General features: G+C 40.3%; 1 long non-coding RNA gene across 1 annotated transcript in view; it reads right to left on the bottom strand.

Annotated features, from left to right (window-relative positions):
* Nucleotides 1-276: 276 nt before the first annotated feature.
* LOC122639514 overlaps nt 277-21,663 on the bottom strand; it is a 38,074-nt gene continuing 16,687 nt past the window's right edge. The window contains exon 4 of the long non-coding RNA XR_006329522.1: nt 277-458. This is a non-coding gene — a long non-coding RNA (uncharacterized LOC122639514). The remainder of the gene's footprint in view (nt 459-21,663) is intronic.

Below are 21,663 nucleotides of genomic sequence, written 5' to 3'. Positions count from 1 at the left end.
GAGAATCAAGACGGACCTTTATCCTTCCAGCAGCGCTGCTGTGCCCATCATGTGGCGCAACAGTGGCCATGTGTGCACAGTGGGGCCCGCTGAGCACACATGGCCACTGCTGCACCACACGTTGCGTACAGCAGCACTGCAGTTACAGCAGCGGATAAAAATTCGAATCAAGACACAAGCCAGCCCATCCTAAAGCCCCCAATTAACACCTCTAGTATAACTGATAAAAATGATTTATACCATTAGTTTGCTTATATGCTATGGAGTCCTGAATGCTGAAACAAATCTACATCAACCGATGCAGTTTAATAAATAGCATTTACTAGAATTTAGTTTATGGCAACATAAACACCAAAAAAAAGAACCAATGAGTATGAACATTCTGTCAATCCAATCATAGCATCAACAAAAAGAAGTAACTTCCCTGCATCTGGACCAATAGAACGCTGCACCATGAACTGCAAAATCAGACATTTCAAGTATGTTTATCAGCTATTACATTCCCCACGTTTCATAATTATCAGACTTTAGAATATAAACTGTGTCTTTGACTTGACCTATCATTCAAGAATAGAAATTAAACAGCTTAAATGAAGCTGCCCAAAAATTGCTTTGTTTGCTTTCATTATTAATAAATTGAGAGAACAGAAGGTGATTCCCAAAGAATGAACCTAACAATAAACGGCAACTAGGCAGTGACTTAGAGATAACCACTCAACCCCGCAAAATGAAAGGGTGATAAATAGTTAAAAGCAGGACATGCACATACTGATAAATGCTGTAAATTAAAAAAACATGACTCAACATAGGACCATAAAAGAGAGACTATTAACTTTGAAATAAAAAGGTTAGAGATTGCATTGGGGTAAAGCTAGTAGGAAGGCCTCTTCATCTCACAAGGATGACTCCAAACCCAGTAAGTTCGCACTTTTGATGCCATTTTATATATAGAGATTCAAAAAACCACACCTTAACATAAATCAATATTATGTTAACATTGACAATTATACAAGATACAACAACTAAGCCTTATCCCAACTAAATGGGGTCGGCTAAATGGATCCTTTCAAAAACAAAGAGGAATGAAGAGAAATGCAGGTTAAAAATGAATAAATGGGATAAGAAAAGTAAGTAATGGAAAGTGAAAAATGAAAGTAAGAGGAAAGAGGATAGCCCAGGGAGTCGGGAAAATCTCAGCTACATGGTGTCGATAACATGGATCCTTGCTCTCCAAAAGGCTCTATCTGAGGTCATACTTGGCACAAAACCCAAACTAAGCATGTCATTCTTCACAACCTCACCTATGGTCATTTTGGCCCTGCCTCTAGCTCTTTTAGCTTTTCTTCAATCGGCATCAGATCACTTCTTAGTGGTGCATCCCCAGGCCTCCGTTGCACATGGCCAAACCACCTCAAACGACATTCTCGAAGCTTGTCGTTTATCGGGACAACTCCCACATCAGTTCTAATACGTTTGTTCCTCACATTATCCTTCCTAGTTTTGCCGCACATCCATCTCAACATCCTCATCTCTGCCACACACAGCTTCGCTATATGGCACTTCTCAATTGCCCAACATTCCACCCCATACATCATAGCAGGTTGGACAACAGTCCTATAAAACTTTCCTTTAAGCTTTAAAGGAATGCGTCGGTCACATAGTACTCCAGTCGCACCTCTCCACTTCATCCATCCTACTTTAACTCTTTGTGAAACATCATCATCTATGACACCTTCTTTGTGTATGATAGACCTCAAATATCTGAAATAGTCACTTGGTGATATCTCTCTCCTCAATTTTCACCACGTCATCATCCAACATAGTGAGCCAAGCGTCAGGCTCCTCTACTGCCGATCTGCCCGTGCTGCCGTGTGTGCCCCAGACACAGCAAGGTGGCGAAAAGACCGCCTTACCCCTGCCCGAGCGGGGGTAAGGTGGTCTTATCCGCCTTGCTGTGTGTGGGGCGCACGAAAGTAGGGGCAGCTCGGAAGTAGAGGATCCAAATCTGTGTGCCAAACATTGTGGACAATTATGACATTGACAATTATAAAACAGCCAAAATGCCTGCCAAACACTATGGACTCGCAGGACAATAATCACACTTGGCTAACCACCTAAGTGATACAACCTGAAGACCTAAAATCACCTAGCTTTAACCTAACCAAAAGCTGATCTAGACAACCATGCACTATCTCTTTTCCAATTTAAATATGCTAATCTGACAATCACTGTTAGAAAACATAACCTGATGACCAAATGATTTGTCTAAAAAGGGGGGGGGGTATTTGCCTGACGATGACAATGAGGGTAGGAAGACCCTTCAAATTTATTACTATACAGTGAACTACATATAGCGACATGGCCAGATGGTGTTGTGGGTATGGCTGTACTGCCTCGCACATTGTGTCACAGTCCTACACAATTGGATGTCCGTGCGGCACTCACTAGTACGCGATGCTATGAGTCAGCCTAAACAAGCCACAACAGAGGAGGAAAGCAAGGCAAAGACACACAAATGGTAGGAAGACAAAGCACTTTCATTAATAGAAGGGAAGCATTAGAAACTAGCAATCTAAAGGGGATCACCAGGTGAAGTGTATAGCAGGACAATGGGTCTTCATGCCACTAGCATAGGGGCAGGCTACCAAAGGCTACACTCCTTAACAACCTGCCACTCCTCTATAAGGATGCGTTTATACTTTTTGTACTTTTCCAGAAGGAGACATGACCCCTCCCCCTGAAAAATCATACTCATAGAAAGTTAATTACAAAAGTGCCATTAGGCACCATTCCCATGTCAAGGCTACCTCTTAAGCCCCACCTATGACACGACCGTAGACCATACGAACAGCGCTGGACGAAACGGTCGTGACAGCATGGTGTTGTGGGCCCCAATAATACATTTCATGGCCACCATAAAAACCATGTCTTTACACGAACAAATATTTTCACAAGAAATGTTGGTCTCAGATATCCTGATATTCTTTACCGCACAGCGAACATATCTTTGCAACACAAGGTAACTAGAAAATTGCACACTTTCCCAGGATTTGCTAGAGAGCAAATTTTGACATTATCTAAAATCATGTACACACACACACACGCAAACATACAAAAGGGATGCTCACCCATTGATCATTTCATAAAGAGATAAGGAAGCCTACATGATCGTTCACTTTTCCCCAAATCAAGCATGCAAATTTTTCCAGCCTCTTCATTTCCATTTTGCCAACCTTCGACACTTGATTATCTAAATATTAATTCATCCTCTTTTCACAACCAATTGTTTGGTTCATGACCTCCTTCACTTTAAAAGAAAACCTTCCAGACGCATAAAAGATCTATCAAGGATTCATCTCGATCTGAGTTGTAAAAACGAAGTTCAACAAACTCTTCTCAGACAAACTATACCTCCAGCACTAAAAACAGGGAAGAAGAACAAGAAAGCTACCAAGAAAAGAAGAAGAATGAAGTAAAAGGAAAGAAGAAATAAAAAAGATAACAATGGAAGGGATTAAGGAAATCTTACTTGAGGAGGATCAACCACTACAAGAATTGGGGGGGGAAAAAAAAAAAGACCTTGTATGGTCTGTTATCAATCTCTCACGCAAGCACCGCTGTGACTTGAAAATCTCAAATTCTATTCAATCAACTATGTTGAATAATTAATGGATTACATCATATAAATAAAGGAAAAAAAAAAAGACTCTTAATCTCAACCCGAAACAGATACTGACTCAAGGAAACTGGAAAACTAAAAACTATCACCTACGTATATAACTCCATAATATAAAATAAAAATCTCAAATTACATAAATAACCCCCAAATAAAATAGATTCCCAACCAACCACTATTGGACAAAATTCCCAGTTTGTCTCCAGTCCGTCTTAGTCTAGGTTTTCAGATAGGGTCTGATGCAGGTTTATCACCAAACTGGGCTTCTTGCCTTAGAAATAAGTCTAGGGTTGGGTTATAGACATGTTGGGCCTTTGGTCACATGGGTTTTCAATGTAATAGGTCACTTTTATGGACCTAAAGTAGGGGTACATAAGTTGCATGTGGGATTAGTCCTTAGTTTATTTTCATGTTTTAGTGTTTGAAATTGAACCGGTTGAACCACTAGTCCAATTTAAGTGATTTTAGAATATTGTTTTAGAATAGAATCTTTTTAACTTTATATTGTAGGGTTCACACCTCTACACGAATTGTAGAGAGGGAGTGTATTGTAGTTTGACTCAACCTAGGATTTCCTACTCCTAGGCTGCATAGGAATTTAGGCCTTTGGCCAATATAAATAAAGCTAACCGTGGGGCTCCTCTTTACCTCACTGTTTTATGAAATCTGTTCCTGCAAGTTGCTGCAACCTTTCTTTTATTGAAGATTTGCTTTGTGTGTGATCAAAACTGGTAGGATTGGTGCGTGATTCAATCAACACCTTGCGGTGTGAAGCACGGGTAGTTAGTTGGTGGGATTGGTGTTTGATCCAATCGACACTCTGCGGTGTGAAGCCCAAGTTGTTCCTCTCAAGTTCTACTTTCTAGTTCTAGTCAAAGATTCAATTTTTATTCAAGCTACTTCAACAACAAGCTGCTGCCGATTACATTCTGCCATTACAAGTCTGAAACATTCCCCCATCCCACAATTCTATTTCTATTCCTCTACAGCCCCAAACCCTAGCTTTCCCCCATTTTCTATTTTCAATTTCCCATAACCTAAAATCTCCACAGACCTAACCAGCCTGCCAAAACCTGTCATATTTAGATTGATTACTCCCCTGCCATATTGGGAAACTCGATCCAAAGATTAGCCCCATCCTCCAACTCAAACCCTAGAAAACCCCATAAACCCTAATTTCTGCCCAGCCCAAACCAACCATCAAAACAGTCTACAAATCTGATCAATTATCCCTCATATCCTCCTAAGAAAACCATTCAAGTTTAGTTAACTTCTGTCCAGCCAAACCCTAGAAATCCATCTTTTCCTCTTTTCCAAAACCCGAAACCCTAACTCTAATTGACTCCCTATTCAACTTTATACACTTCCATTCATTAAAACATCTCAGGACCTTTACTGATAGACTCCCCTACACCTGCCTAGCATAACCAACACCTCAAACCCTAACCCTAACCAAACCCTAACCCTAATTTTGACCTAATCGGACCACCAGTTCATATCAGATCCTGGTTTATTGGCTCCTAGTTGGTCTCTTACCAATCTAGGACTACATTAGGGTCATCCTGGTCCAACCACGTACATGCAACTGCATCAATTATTAATGCAATCTCAGGTCACAAAACCGTGCTTTTGAACGGCTTCTTCAGAAACGACGTTGGTACGACTACCGCCATCGATTACCATCACCATAGTACACAAACTATCGTTGCACTTCACCCTAGTCTAGAAATTGTTATTACAACGCCAATCATCCTCTTCAAAGATCTTATGTGTGGCCAAAAATGGATGAAGAACGTAACAAGGTTGTTGTTTCCCATCAATATTATTACCGCTACATTCACTAGGCTCACGCTCTGCCTCCAGATAAACTATCTCGTTCTTTTGTTGCTCTTCCAAAGCACTAACCATGAGAGTATCCTTATCGGCAAAAGCTACGCATCTGAAGCACTGTATCTCAACCTGTCTTTGAAGTTGGTAAGTCAGAATCACTTCCACAAGGAGTATAAGTGTCATTTGGTTGTGAAGACATCATAAAAGACACGTTGAACTATGGTTTACTTGATGGCTTCTCAGGTTGAGAAGGTTGCTTAATGACACTATCAGCCTTAAAGAAAGTGCTTGGGAAGCTCCTTCAAATTGTAAGGTTTCTTTACTCTCCTCTACCCGATACACTACTTGTACCACATCAGCCATTGTAGGGTAGCCTGCTGTAATCCAACCCAGCACTGATTTAAGGGTGCAACCTGTTTCGAAACTGTGCCACTAACACCTCTTCGTCCAATTCCAAGTCAAACCTATTGGCTTAGTAGAACTTCGCCACATACTCCTCCACTGTTATATCATCCTGTCTCAACTGTGAGAACTGAAGGTGCATACACTACTTGTAGACTGTAGGAAAAAATTTCCAGTTCACAGCCTCCATCTCAACCCAGATGTTGACCAACCTAATACCTTTGTAGGTCGTATGTTGTAATCCAATCCAGCACTGATCTAAGGGTGCAACCCGTTCTGAAACTACACCATTAACACCTCTTCATCCCACACAAAGTCCGACCTAGTGGCTTTAGTAGAACTTCTCCACATACTCCTCCACTGTCATATCATCCTTTCTCAACTTTGAGAACTGAAGGTGCATACACTACTTGTAGTCTGTAGGCAAAATTTTCTAATCCACAACCTCCTCTATCTCAACCAAGGTGTTGACCAACCTAATACCTCGAGTCTGATTCTGTTGTTAGTACTTGATCCACCAAACTCAAGCCATACCCTTCAACTTGGTTTCAGCAAGTAAGGGTTTCCTAGCATCAATCCATATGGTAGGGGGGATATCTCCATTCTATGAATCCAGTACTGTTCCAGGGTCATCCCATAGAAATCAAGGACATCCAACTTAGCCCCTTTTACAGATCCATAAAGAGGATCGTCAAGATGTCAACCAGCCCCATATGGTGGTGGTGGTGGTGGTGGTAGTGGGCCAATTGAGACAGGCCCCCTTGTTGAGAACCCACACTCCCTCTGAAAGAACACAGGTCACGCTGATTGGGAGAAATGTAATTGGTTGGCTAAGGTTGGCTATGAGGAAAAGTAGGGGAATATGGAATGGAGTTGGAAGAATCCCCAAACTGAATTGGACTCGTTCTTTTATCGGAAGATGTTGGTGTATCAATGGAAGATTGTAGGGACGTCATAATGGTCTGAAGAGAAGTGACAACTGTGATGAGGTTATCAACCCGGTGTGTGAGATGGTCAATGTCTACCCTAGTTTCGCGCTTATGGGAGTTAAGTTGCTAAATTATCTCATTGTTGGCACCATGGTTAGAGGTAGGGAAAAGGACTTTTGGCTCTAATACCAATTAATGCAAACCTCACATCACAAAACCCGGTTTTTGGGTCGCTATGGGCCAACCCCAAACAATAGAACCTCAAATGACAAAGATAGTGGCATTTTAGTAAATTCAGGAACAATTTAGATTCTTACAAGTAAATTGAACTGAATCTGGGATATAACGGTAAAAAAATCTGAAGGGGAGGAACTTACCTGGAATTTAAAATAAAAGGAAGAAAGGGAAAAATAAACTTAAGAAAGCAAGGGCCTCTTGGAAAATCAATACAAACATGGCCTTGTGATTAAGAAGTGTTATTTTCTTCAACCTGACGATGAAAACAGTAAGGGTGGAAGAGGAAGAGAGAGCTCACTTGTGATTGCTACAGCTCCTCACCAACAACAAAACAACAACTCAGCCTTATCCCAACTAAATGGGGTGGGCTACATGGATCCTTGTCCTCCAATCAGCTCTATTCAAGGTCATACTTGATACAAGGCCTAGTCTATGCATGTCTTTTATCACTTCTCCTTGGGTCATTTTAGGTCTGCCCCTGATTCTTTTAGTTCCTTCAACCTGAATTAAATCACTCCTCCGTACTAGAGTATCCAAAGGCCTCCGTTGAACATGGCTATGCCAGCTCATGTATCGGAGCTACTCCCAGACCATCTCTAATATGACCATTGCTTACTTTATCCTTCCTAGTTTTGCCACTCATCCATCTCAACATCCTCATCTCTGCTACACTGAGTTTATCTATATGATGATGCTTCTTAACTGCCCAACATTGCACACCATACATCATAGTCGGTCGTATGACTGTACTATAAAATTTTCCTTTAGTTTTAAAGGAATACGCCGATCACACAAAACACCGGACGCACCTCTCCACTTCATCCATCCTATTTTAATTCTCTGTGAAACATCGTCCTCTATATCACCTTCTTTATTTATGATTGAGCCAAGATACCTAAAATAATCACTTTGTGGAATCTCCCTCTCATCAAGTTTAACCACCTCATTATCCATCCTAGTGTAACCAAAGTTACACACCATAATGTAGTCCTAGATTGGTAGAAGACCAACTAGGAGCTAGACAACCAGGATCTGTTATGAACAGGTGAATTGGCTAGGTCAAAATAGGGTTTTTGGTAAAATTAGGGTTAGGGTTTGATGTATGGGTTATGTCATGTTGTGGTAGGGGAGTCTATCAGTGAAGGTCCTAACAGTTTTGATGGATAGAAGTGTGTAAACTTGAATGGGCAGCAAGTTAGGGTTATGGTTTTGGGTTTTGGAAAAGAGGAAAGATTTCTAGGGTTTGGCTGGACAGAAGTTAACCAAACTTGAATGGTTGTATGAGGGATAATCGGTCAGATTTGTAGACTGTTCTGACGGTTGGTTTGGGCTGGGCAGAAATTAGGGTTTTGGGTTTTGATTTGAGATGGGGGGAAATTAGCGTTTCAGTGGTTGGGATGGGCAGCAAGGGAGATCGAGTTCTCCTTATGGGCAGGGGGTGTTGTGGTTGAAGTTTGATGAAGTTCTGATGGCTGTTTAGGTCTGTTGGGAATTTAGGGTATGGGAAAACTGAAAATAATAAAGGGGAAAACTAGGGTTTGGAAGTATGGAAGGTTAGAAGAAGAGTAGGGGTTGGGGATGATTTAAACTTACTATAGTTGCAGAATTTCCTGGACAGCAGCTTGTTTGAATGAGATTCTTGAATAAAAATCCAATCTTGAACTAGAACTTGAATGTAGAACTTCAAAAGAACCACCCGGGCTTCACACCGCAAGGTGTCAATTGGATCAAACACCAATCCCACCAGCCTTTATCAAACACATGACAAAAATCTTCACTAGAGAAGAATAGCAGCAAAAGGTTTTCATCAATATCAAAATTCGTGTTCAATACTTGCCCTCCTTACAACCTTACATAAAAGACTCAAAAATAGACTCCTACACTAAAAAGGAAAGGCCTAACCCAATCCTTAACCTATTAAGTAACTTAAACTGACTAGGAAACTGAAATAGACTCAAAACAGAGTTCTAATCCAGCCCCACTAAACATTTAAAAGAAAACTACAAAATCACTTAAATTGAACCATTGGTTGAACCGGTTCAATTTATGAACAAAAACACCAAAATAAAACTTAGTATGGAACTAAAACAACTAATCCCATATGCAACCTAATTACCCATATTTTTGTTACAGTTATTAGAATAGGTGTGTAAGGGTAATTCTGTCACTGTCTAATTATTAGACATGGCTAAGTTGTATTTTTTGTTATTTCTTCTTTATTTCTATTTACCTCCCTAGGGAAGTCCATGTAATTCTTAGAAGTGCTTAATGAAGTAAATATGTGTGTTGAGGATTACTCAACACACAATCGATTCTCCCATTCTCTTCTCCTTTTCTTCTCTTCTCTTCTCTCCTTCCTCTTCTTCTTGCTGTAAATCTCTTCTCTCTTACTAGATTTGATCTATCTTTAAGTTCCAACCGGATATCAGAGCAAAGTATTCTGGTTTAAAAGTCGACTAAGCTTGGTTGTCTATTCCTTCACCTCTCTTTGGAACCCTAAGAGGACAAAGGGTTCCATTAGAGGTTGTACTATGTGAAGTATACACATACTACATTCTTTGGAGGTTTATTCTTCAAACCAACACACCATGGATGGAGTTTAGTAGCTGTTGATGAAGATTGAAGCCCTAGCAACCACCCAGATTTTTTCCACCAGCTGAAGAGTGTTTTTCCTGTTTCTCCCTCATCTTCCCATCTTTTGGGAAGGGATTTGCTGCTTGTGGATCGCCTAGGGGTACCCTTTTAAACCCCTCATCACTCGGTTGAAGAGGGGAGCAGTTTGAGGAGCATAACTCCAAACTTTGATGCTCTCAAGGTACCGCCAGCTCTGTTTTCTGCCTCTGGTTTGAATTTTTTTTGAAGCTAAATGTATTGGATGTGTTTGGTTGATAAGAATGGAGTTTTTTGTTCCTTATACACTTATTGGTTGCAATGGACTGAAGGCTATTGGGTGTTAGAGCAGTTTAGTTGATGTTATACAAGCTTTTACTCCATGTACACTTGCTGTATGTTGGTATTGGCTCTATGTCTGGTTGATTTGGTTGTTTGCAGCTACTTGTTTGCTGGTTTGCCTCCTTTGTTTGGGTTGAGGGTACTCCCCACTTGAGCAGCACACTATATTGATTGTTGAAGTGTCTGCCCATTATGTCTACTGTGTCTGGGCAAGATTCTGAGGTCAGTGGACCAACTACAGCTGGTAGCCTAAGTAGTGGTTTCCCAACCATGGCTTCCTTTGATAACCCCAACACCCAAATCTCTGTTGTGAAATTGGACAATACCAACTACTTGGATTGGTCCCGTTCTGTGAAGTTGTCCCTACGCAATAGGGGAAAGTTGGGGTACATTACTGGGTCTATCAAGGCTCCTGCTACAACTGATCCAAGCTATCTCAAGTGGGAGACTGAGAACTCCACTGTTATGACTTGGCTGATTTTCTCCATGAAACCTGAGATAGGTAGGAGGTTTATGAGTAAGGAGACTACGATAGATATATGGGACACTGTGATGCAACAAAAGTGTATCAAATCCTCCAAAAAATTATCTATATGAAACAGGATGATAGGAGTATATCTGACTACTACAACACTGTAATCAGTTTGTGGGAGGAATATGATCACTATAACAACCTCCAGCTGTCCAATTTTGACGAGGCAAAGGTCTACAGGAGTCACGAAAAGGAAAGGATCCTTATTTTGCTTGGTGGTCTTAACCCAGAATATGAGCCTCTTCGCTTGCAAATCTTAGGGAGATCTCCCTTTCCATCTCTGGATGAAGTGCGTAGCTACTTGCAAAGTGAGGAAACCAGGAGAACAACTATGGATATTGCACCATCAACAGAGAGATCTGCTCTTGTTTCTAATTCCCACAAAGACTGGAAAAGTGGGGGGAAAGGCCAAGGACCAACTCGTGGAGATCACTGCGAGAGATTTAAATGTAATCATTGTGGAAAGTTTGGACACACCAAAGACAGGTGTTGGGATCTTCACGGACAACCCCCTGGTATGCGTGGTGGTTCATCTAGTGCCCGTGGAGGCAAGCGAGGGGGAGCTAGGGCTCACTCTGTGACATCTGAGTCTGAAACATCTGGACCCAGCCTGCCTCTGATTCTCTTTCATAGGATGATATTGCAGCCTTCCGCCGGTTGGTGTCTCACCTTGGAGGGTCAGCCACTGGTCCTACCTCTGGAGGTTCAGCTACTTCTACCTCAACTCTGCAGGTCTTGTCTGCTCATACTGCACCCACCTAGGGATTATTGACTCTGGAGCCTCTGATCACATGACTGGTATGTCACAATATTATGATTCCTACTCCATTTTCTCTGGTCGGGGTTATGTGAGAGTTACCCCTTCTATTTCCCTTGAGTCTGTTCTTCATGTTCCTGATTTTGCTACTAACCTATTATTTGTAAGTCACCTAACCAAATCCTTAAATTGTTGTCACTTTCTACCCTTCCTATTGTCTTTTTCATGATTTGGAGACAAAAAGGGTTATTGGCAGTGGGACTAAAAAAGGACTCTACCTTCTTGAACCACGGTTACCCGATCAATATACTACTGCAGCTTATGTTTGTGGTCGGAGTGACCATAGTACTTTGGAGTCTGTAATGCTTTAGCATCAACGTTCGGGTCATCCCTCTTTTGTTGTTATAAGGAGATAGTTACCCCACTTGTTTACATCTTTTCCTTCTTCTTATGTTTTTCAATGTGAATCTTATATTTTTGATAAACATTGTAGCACATCTGATCCTTATCATGGTAATAGATCTACTGCACCTTTTTCTCTTGTTCATACTGATGTTTGGGGGCCTTCTCCTATTACTTCTTTGTTTAGATTTCGTTACTTTGTTTCATTTGTGGATGACTATTCTAGATCTACTTGGACTGTTTTGTTGAAACAAAAGAGTAATGCTTGTGATGCTTTCATGGATTTTTATCAATTTATCAGTACTCAGTTGGTACTCGAATCCAAATTGTTAGGTCTGATAAGGGGGGTAAGTACATGTATGGGGGGCTCCAATAGTTCTTTACTGATCATGGCATCATCCATCAACTGGCCTGTATTAACACCCCTCAACAAAATGGGGTGGCTGAGAGAAAAAACCACCACTTGTTGGAAATCACCAGGGGTCTTCTCTTTGGTATGCATGTGCCTAAGACTATCTGGTCTGATGCACTTCTTACCATTGCCTTTCTTATTAACCGGATACCAACTCCACTCCTTGGCTCCAAATATCCCCTGGCTCTTCTTTCTCCTCAATCCTCAGTCTTCTCCTTGCCTCCAAAAATCTTTGGTTGTGTTTGTTAAGTTCATGTCAACAAATCAACCCAAACCAAGCTTCATCCCATAGCTCTCAAGTGCATCTTCTTGGGCTACTCTAATTCAACCAAAGGGTATAAGTGCTACCATCCTCCTTCCCGAAGGCGACTTCTCTCCAAAGATGTCACCTTCTTTGAGTCTATTCCTTACCTTTCTTCTCCTCAGCATCCTCTTCAGGGGGAGAGTACTAGAAGTGAACAGCATGATGATGTCATTCCTTTTCTATCTCCCTTGCCTACCTCCACTTCCCCATTCCTAATTGATATTGGAAAATACAAAGAAGTGGATGTTGTTGATGTTGATGGGGTTGTTGAAATTGATGCTAGTAGTGGTGGTGATGCTAGCAGAAAAAAAGAATACAAGGAAATAAGATTCAAAGATGTTATATTCACAAGGGGTGAATGCTTGTTGAAGAGAAAAGGAAAGCAACCCTGGTATGCGTTGAAGAGAAAACAACCCTGCTAAAACCCCTCTTTGGATCCACATCCTCAGTCTCATCCTCCTCAGTCAGGTAATACTTCTCCTTCTTAATTAGATCTTCCCATTCCTATGAAAAAGGGGAAGAGAACCTGTACTAACCCCATAGCCCAGTTTGTTTCCTATGACTCTATTTCTTCTACAGGTATTGTCTTTTCCACTGCCCTTGAGTCTTCTTCCATTCCCAAAAATGTCACAGAGACCTTATCCGATCCAAAATAGATGCAAGCAATGTCTGAGGAAATGGTGGCTCTGGAAAAGAACAATACTTGGACTCTAATTGATCTTCCCAGGGGGAGAACTCCAGTTGGATGCAGATGGGTTTATACCATCAAGTATAAATCTGATGGTACAGTGGAAAGATACAAAGCTAGGCTGGTTACAAAAGGGTATAGTCAAGTGTATGGCATTGACTACCAGGAGACTTTTTCCCCTGTAGCTAAGCATAACTCAATCAGGGTTCTTCTTTCAACGGCAGCCAATAAAGATTGGCCAATGTACCAATTAGATGTGAAGAATGCATTTCTTCATGGAGATCTAGCAGAAGAAGTGTACATGCAACCTACACCTAGTTTTAAGTGTCCCTCAGCTGAAGGGAAAGTGTGTCTCTTGAAGAAAGCTCTCTATGGCCCAAGCAGTCTCCTAAAGTCTGGTTTGAGAGATTTAGACAAGCCATCCTGAAGAATGGTTATTATCAGAGTCAAGCTGACCACACCTTATTTATCAGGAGAGGTAATGGTACAGTTACAGCTCTCATTGTCTATGTTGATGACATTGTGGTAACTGGGAATGATGTTGTTTAGATAAACAGATTGAAGTCTTATCTGGCTAAACAGTTTGAGATCAAAGACCTTGGACTCTTGAAATACTTTTTGGGTATTGAAGTATCTAGATCAATTAGGAAAGTAATCAACATCTGCCAAAGGAAATTTGTCTTGGATCTTCTAAAAGAAACAGGCATGATGGGGTGCAAACCAGCAACTTCCCCCATTGATCCGAATCATAAGCTTGGTGATGAATGTGGTTCTTCCCTTATAAATGCAAGCAAGTACCAAAGATTAGTTGGGAAACTAATCTATCTCTCCATGACTCGATTAGACATCTCTTATGCAATTGGAGTGGTGAGTCAATTCATGCATGCTCCCAGGAGTGGACATCTGGATGCGGTGTATCGCATCATTAGATACTTGAAATCCTATCCAGGAAAAGGTCTTTTATTTGCCAGGCATGACCATTTGCGGATTGAAGGCTACACAGATGCTGATTGGGCTGATTCAGTCTCTGATAGGAGATCCACTTCAGGGTACTGTACCTTTGTGGGCGGTAATCTAGTTACCTGAAGGAGCTAAAAACAACCAGTTGTAGCTAGATCCAATGCAGAGGCTGAGTTTAGGGCCATGACTCATGGAATGTGTTAGCTTATATGGCTAAAAAGACTTCTTCAAGACTTGAGTTTTGAAACTGAAGAGCTAATGAGACTTTATTGTGACAACAAAGCTGCTATAAGCATTGCCCATAATCCAGTTCAACATGATCGAACAAAACATGTTGAGGTTGATCGACACTTCATCGAAGAGAAGCTGGATTCTAGATGCATTTGTACTCCCTTTGTGAAGACAGATGATCAAGTAGCAGATATCTTCACCAAGGGTCTCATTCCTAGTCTTTTTAGTACCTTATTGTGCAAGCTGGGAATGTATGACATTTATTCTCCAGTTTGAGGGGGAGTGTTAGAATTATTAGAATAGGTGTATAAAGGTAGTTCTGTCATTGTCTTATTATTAGACATGGCTAAGTTGTATTTTTTGTTATTTCTTCTTTATTTCTATTTACCTCCCCAGGGAGGTCCATGTAATTCTTAAAAGTGCTTAATGAAGTAAATGTGTGTTGAGCATTACTCAACACACAATCGATTCTCCCATTCTCTTCTCTTCTCTCCTTCCTCTTCTTCTTACTGTAAATCTCTTCTCTCTTACTAGATTCGATCTATCTTTAAGTTCCAACTATTTTAGGCCCATAAAAGTGACCTATTATATAGAAAACTCATGGGATCAAAGGCCCAACATGTATATAACTCAACCTTAGACTTATTCCTAAGCAAAGAAGTCCAGTTTGGTGATAAATCTGCATCACACCTTATACTCCGTATTCGTTCTATTTAGCTTAAAACCTTTTGATTCCAAGGTTAATCTCTATAACTATAATTTGACGTTAATCCCTACTTTTGTCTCATCCACCAAAACAATATCATCAGCAAAAAAAATACAAGAAGGAACCTCATCTTGAATGTCTCTGGTTAAATCATCCATGATAAGCGCAAACAAATAAGGGCTTAAAGCTAATCCTCGATGTAACCCAATTATAATTGGGAATTCACTACCTTGGCCCCCCACAGTTCTTATACTTGTCATCGCACCATCATACTTATCTTTAATTATGTCCACATATTTACTTGAAACATTTCTCTTCTCTAGTACTTGCCAGTTTAACTTTCTAGGGACTCTGTCATAGGCTTCTTCTAAGTCAATAAAGACCATATGGAGATCTTTCTTACAATCTCAAAATCTTTCCATAAGTCTCCAAAGTAGGCAAATAGCTTTCGTCATGGATATTCCTGTCATAAAACCAAATTGGTTCTCCGTAACAGTAGTTTCTTGTCTCAAGTGGGTTTCAATAACCCCCACCCATAATTGCATAGTATTAATCATTAGTTATTGGAGCTCTGAATATCACCTTTATTTTTGTAAATCGGAACCACGATGCTTCTCCTCCATGCATCTGGCATTTTCCTTATGCTCATAATCTTATTAAACAGCTTGGTTAGCCAAGTTACCTACAGATTCTTAAGCTCTTCCACCCTTCTATTGGGATCTCATTTGGGCCTTGTGTCTTGCCTACTTTCATCCTCCTTAAAGATTCTTTTACTTTAGACACCCTAATTCTTCGTATATGTAGAGAAAACAGAATTTAGGAGAATACTTGAATGATCGATGAGATCAGACAAGCCTTATATTTATAATATGAGGAATTACAACCAAAAGACTATAATGACCCTAGCATAACCGACATAGCTAGGAATACATAAAAACAAAAAAATAAAACTGTAAAAGACCAGAATACCCCCTATGGTATTCTGGTGTACATTATTCAACACTCCCCCTCAAGTTGGAGCAAAAATGTCACCCATGCCCAACTTGACTAAACTAGGATGAAAGACCTTTCCAGGCAGTCCCTTAGTGAACATATCAGCAAACTGATCAGTAAACTTCACGTAAGGAACACAAATATGGCCTTCTTCTAACTTTTCCTTGATGAAATGCCTATCCACCTCAACATGCTTGGTACGATCATGCTGTGCCAGATTATGTGCAATGCTAATGGCAGCCTTGTTGTCGTAGTACAACATCATAGGAAGACCATAGTTATCAAGGCGGCAAGGCGACCACGGCGTTTGAGGGCCTTCCTAAGCGCCTTGGCGATAGGGCAGCCGCAAGGCATCGCCTTAGCGAACAAGGCGTTCTAGTGTTCTTTTTTTTATATAACCATTTTATTTGGCACAAATAGCATATTAAAAATTATATAATTCTACTTCTTTGCCAAATAAATATTAAAGAGTCAAACCAATGCAAGATATTCATCCAAAAAAACAAATTAACAAACTAAGTTCATCATATTATCATAGCAATATAGCATATAAATATGAAAGTATGAAACAACATTATAAATTATTAAATATAAAGCATAATGGGTTGGTAAATTATTATACTTACCTCTATGATGCCAAAATGAGTGCTTAGGCAGTAGGCCCTAAGGTCATCCACTATATTTCTACTCATGTGACCCTGTCAATCAATACTTAATAAAAGAAAACATAAAATAACCTAAAATAGTAAAATGCCAAAATTAAGTAATCATTAAAGCTTAAACATTCAAATACTTAAAGTGAAGAAAAGTCTAAAAAAAACCATCCAAATTCCAATACAAATTGTTTAATAAGTACTTCACTACTTCAAATTTTACTCCCAATTAAGTATATTCAAATCATCTTCTTCCTCTTGTTGATTGCCCACAACATTACTTTGTATACCAAAATCATCCTCAACATCTTTATCATCACGCACATCCTCTTGCTCCAACTCCAACCCGAACTCTAGTTCGTTATCTGAAGACTCCTCACAGACCCTACTGCGCCGTGAATAAGAGGCTAATGCTGGAACCGCTCCACTGGTTGATGGTCCAGACCTCCTTGCTCTATTGGTGCCATGAAACGATGAAGATGCTCCAGAAACTGTTGATACAGTTCTCCAAGTGAGATCATCCCCAGGATGAACTAATTCATCATCTAATACGCCAGTCATCCATTCACTACTCCAATCTAGATCATCAAGCACCAGTGGATTAGAATTTCTGGATTGTTCCCTTTTCTCTTGGAACCTTACTTGAAGACGGCGATTATACTGGATGTAGACAAGATCATTTAAACGTTGATGCTCTAACCTATTCCTCTTCTTGGTGTGAATCTGAAGAACAATTAACAATATACAAATATCACTTTTATTCCATAAATCATTCTTTCATAAAACTACACAAAAAACAAAAAATTAAAATTAAAATCAACTTAGTACTTAAGTACTCAGTTACTCACAAACTCAAATATGCTCCAATTGCGCTCACAACCAGAAGATGAGCAGCAAAGGCCAAGTAAGCGCCTTACAAGCTTTGTAAGCTCAGGTGTAGAGCTTCCATGTTTTTCCCACCAAACGACTATAAATATATATATAAGAAAAAATATAGATTAAATTAAAATCAACATACAAAATACAAAGTACAAACAAGTGAAACAACTAAACAATATAAATTAAAAAGAAAATTACTTACTAGGATTCAACTTGTCCCTTTGTCTAATTGCCATCTCCTTTGCAAAACTTCCATTACTTCCAGTATAAGCAGCAGATTGTGCACTGACCTTGTCTTGAAAGGTTGTATCAGGCACCATCCTTGTAAGAATATCATTAAAGGCATCATTTGCTTTAGGCATCAAGGAGTTGGCTACAGATTCATCTAATTCCTTCTCAATTGCACTAAAGTACTTGCTTGGATTGAGGAGAAATGCAGCCAAATATATTGGTCGCTCCATCTGACTTGTCCAACTCCTATCAATAATTTTTATGATCTTCTTCCATTTTCTTTCTATGCCCTTAAACTTTGATTTTATGTTCTTCTTTGCCTCTTCCATTGCAATATATACTTCAGGCAATGCAAGCCTCTCATCTCCATCTACTATCCTCAATACTTGAATAAGAGGCAATAATGCTCTCAAGCAATCTTACACACCATTCCAGAAAGGTGTGGAAAGAACTATTTCAACAATTTGCTTCCCTGCCTCTGTATGTGACAACTTAGAACTGTCCCAGTAATCAGAAAGAAATAATTTCCTCAAATTATCCTTATGTTTCAATAAGCTCTGAAGTATTAAAAATGAAAATGCAAATCTGGTTGCTCCAGCCCTCACTAAGTCTGCTCCTCTTGTATGTACCCTCATAGCTTCAAGAAGGCGAGTATGCCTATAGATGAAGCTAGTAATTTTTCTCCCCTTCAATATCACAGACCTATATGTTTTTATATTGCCTATCTGCTCCATCATCAGGTCTAGGCAATGAGCTGCACATGGAGTCCAATACAACTTCTTTCTTTTCTCCATTAATAACCTTCCAGCAGCAACATAATTGGAAGCATTATCAGTGACCACTTGAACCACATTCTCCTCTCCAATCTCCTCAATCTTACTATCAAGGAGCTCAAATAACATTTTCGCATCTTGTATTTGACTTGATGCATCCACAGACCCCAAAAAGAATGTCCCCTCTGTAATGTTGACAAGAAAATTAATTAAGTGCCTTCCTTTCTTGTCTGTCCACCCATCAGACATGAGAGTACACCCTTTCTTCCAAGAGATTGTGTGTTTCTTTTTTATTTCATTAATTTTCTCCTTCTCAGACTTCAATAGAGGAACCCTATAATCATGAAATGAAGGGGGCTTGAAACCTGACCCATACTATCCAATTGCTTCAACCAACTCCTCAAAGCTCCTTAGCCTCAAGGCATTGAATGGACCACCGCTTTCATAAGCCCACCTTGCAAAGTAAGAATGAAGTTTATCTCTTTCCTCCTCTGATCTCATACAATTCTCCATTGTAGTCTGTTGGGGACCTTTACCGTGCCTTTCTGCAACAACCTCTTCAGGAGTCCGCCTCTTGACATGAGCATCCATGGGACCCCTTACTTGTTGTTTGACTATGGTCTGAATGACAACTTTATTTTTTCTTGAAGTTGTTCCAGAGCTTGGGATAAGACTTGAAAGGCTTGAGCGGCTTGAGCCCCCCCCCCCCAAAATCCGACTCTACATGCCCTTCTTCAGCCCCTTGGCCCCCTTCCACAGTTAAATCTTCACCACCAACATCCAAATCATCCAAATTTTCCATCCTCCTCTTCTTGTTTTTCAAAATTGCTTTTCTCATCTCTGTAGCAATTGCTGCAGTTGTCTTTGTGCACTTGGCTACATCTCCATAGCCACCAACCAAGTATTGCTTCAATCTTTTTATTCCTCCCTTGGTATCCACCCCACAAAGGATACACTTGACACAATTCTTGTCTTCTAAATTAGGCCAGTATCCATACTTCCACCTAGGATCATTAGACTTAGCCTTCCTCTTTGGATCCTTGCATGGATCAATCCCTGACCCCGCTGTACTTACATTTTCAGCCCCACTACTACCATCAACATTGGCCATGTATAAAGAGCTGATGTCTAGTTGTCTACAATGACAGAAAATAGAAAAAAAGATTAAAAATATAGAACTAATACTCTAGGGTATAAAGCCAAAAGGATATAACACTATAACGTAAAAATGGGGAAATCAAAGTCAGGAAGAATCTGCATTTAAATAAACAAGTGAGAGGCAGAGGGGGAATAAAAGCAGAGTGTTTCAGATCATGTCAAAGAATAGACAGGGATTAGAAATTCTATCCAAAAATCAGAAAACAAAATAGATTTTTTATGAACAATACAATATTACAATCACAAAGACACAAACTGACAAACATAAACAACTATGTTCCAAGTTGGAACCCCATTGCAGTAGATTCAGAACAGTACAATCATAAAAACCATTACTCTAAATGACTAAAACAGGAATAAAGGGAGACTAGGGAGTACGAATTGAACTTGCAAAAGAAAAATAAGAAACCACAGAGATAACCGGAAGAAAGGGAGTACGAGAAGAACTGAAACAAAAAAAAAATCAAAACACTTACTGACTTACTGCAGTGCTGGCCGGAATATGTTCCCGGAGTAAAGGAAGACAGCTGGTTTCCGCTGCAAAAGGAAGAAATAGAAAGATGTTGTTAGAAGAAAAGGGTTTGGACTTTGGATATTAGAAGAAGAAGAAAAAAAAAAAGTATTCATAAGTGCACAAAATTACAATACTTACCGGTGGAGGCAGGGGAGGTCGCCGAAAACCGGTGGGGGTGGAGACTGGTCCGACTGGACTCTAGAGATGGAGAATGAGATGTTGGAAATGAAGGGGTTTAGATTTTAGAAGCCTTGAAGGACTGAGGACTGAGAGGGAAGCTCGAAGGACTGAAGTCTCAACTCTCAAGTCGCCGCTGCCGCTGCTTCTTTTCTCTGGAGATTGAGAATGAGATGTCAGAAATAAAGGGGTTTAGATTTTAGAAGCCTCGAAGGACTGAGGACTGAGAGGGACTGAGAGGGAAGCCTCGAAGGAAGTCTCAAGTCGCCGCTGCAACTCTGGCAAGCCGCCGCTGCCGCTGCTTCTTTTCTCTGGAGATTGAGAATGAGATGTCGGAAATAAAGGGGTTCAGATTTTAGAAGCCTGAAGGACTAAGGACTGAGAGGGAAGCCTCGAAGGAAGTCTCAAGTCGCCGCTACCGCTGCTTCTTTTCTCTTTCGTTTTCTTTTTTCTTTTGATTTGGAATGTCGCGAAGGAGAAGGTGAAACCAATCGACTATAATATTTGGGTATTTACTTTTTAGGTTTTGTTTTTTTTTTTATTTTAAGTTTTAACTTTTAACATATGATTCCATGCTTCTCAGAGCATGGAACTAAAAATATACCCCCAATGAGATATTTCCAATTAGAATAACTTATTAAAACATAAAAAAAAATTAAAAAACAAAAGTAAACAAAAAAAAGTCCCTAAGGCGACCGCCCAGACGAAATGGCATCCCAAGGCGCTTAAGGCGACGCCTTGGTGTCTAAGACGCTCGCCTTTGTGTTGCACAATAAAGCGTCCAACCGCCTAGACCTTGTAAAACCGCCTGGACGCCATGGCACCGCCTTGATAACTATGAGGAAGACGAATTGGAACTCCAAGATCTTGTAGCAAACCTTTCAACCAAAGTAGCTCACAAATACCTTGTGCCATAGCACGAAATTCTGCCTCAGCACTTGAACGAGCCACCACATTCTGCTTCTTGCTACACCAGGTGACAAGATTGCCACCCACAAAGGAACAGTACCCAGAAATAGATTTACGGTCTAGGGAACCTGCCCAATCAGCATCAGTATATGCCTCTATCTGCAGGTGACCATGAGGAGACAAGAGAGTTCCTTTCCCAGGAGCTGACTTCAAGTAGTGAAGAATCCAAAGAACAGCCTCCATATGTGAAGTGTAGGGATCATGCATAAATTGACTGACAAGACTTACAGCAACAGCAATGTCAAGATGAGTATGGGAGAGATAAATCAACTTTCCCACTAGTCTTTGATATCACCCT

Source organism: Telopea speciosissima, chromosome 9 (assembly GCF_018873765.1).
Source record: "Telopea speciosissima isolate NSW1024214 ecotype Mountain lineage chromosome 9, Tspe_v1, whole genome shotgun sequence".
Lineage (NCBI taxonomy): Eukaryota > Viridiplantae > Streptophyta > Magnoliopsida > Proteales > Proteaceae > Telopea > Telopea speciosissima.
The sequence above is the reverse complement of the archived record's forward strand: the minus strand, read 5'-3'. Positions and strand labels throughout refer to the sequence as shown.